Here is a 631-nt window from a genome sequence, read left to right on the forward strand (position 1 = left end):
GGTTCTGATTACTCCTCTCCACCTGTTGTTTCCTCCTATCCATCAGCATTTCACTTACGAAAAGTAACACAAGAAAACACCAGATGTGACCCTCGTCTTTGATACATTCTTAAGATTATTTAGTGAAAGAAAATAACATAATTTAGTAAAGAAAAAAGATTATTTAGTAAAAAGTAAACGTAATTAAGAAGGCTAACTAAACCCACCAGGTCACTCATAAACATTATATTATATTGATGTATTGTAACAATTTATGCTGCAGATACTACATCTGTGCGACTCAAGTGATCTCTGGGTCTGCCTGCCTTCCAGAAACAGCGTCCCTGCTGCTCTCATAAATCCGGGGTGTTGTCCCGTAATCCCCAATAATCGAAACTACTCATGAGTGCACATATTAATGCGCATCTTTTATCTCAGCAGCATTTCAGATCTCACAGTTCCGATCTTGATCTCATTCATTCCCTGCGCAATATCCAATTACGCACAAGTGAAATGCCATTTACGCACAGTTCCAACGCCCCTCCTCAGAAGGTCCAAAAATGACATCACGCTTTGCAATTCCCACGTTCAGTCCAACAAGCCAGTACGGAGCTTCTCTGCTCCTTGCCATTTCCAGATGCAGCCACAGAAA

This window comes from Anarrhichthys ocellatus, unplaced genomic scaffold (assembly GCF_004355925.1).
Source record: "Anarrhichthys ocellatus isolate YVR2014 unplaced genomic scaffold, GSC_Weel_1.0 scaffold9, whole genome shotgun sequence".
Classification (NCBI taxonomy): Eukaryota; Metazoa; Chordata; class Actinopteri; order Perciformes; family Anarhichadidae; genus Anarrhichthys; species Anarrhichthys ocellatus.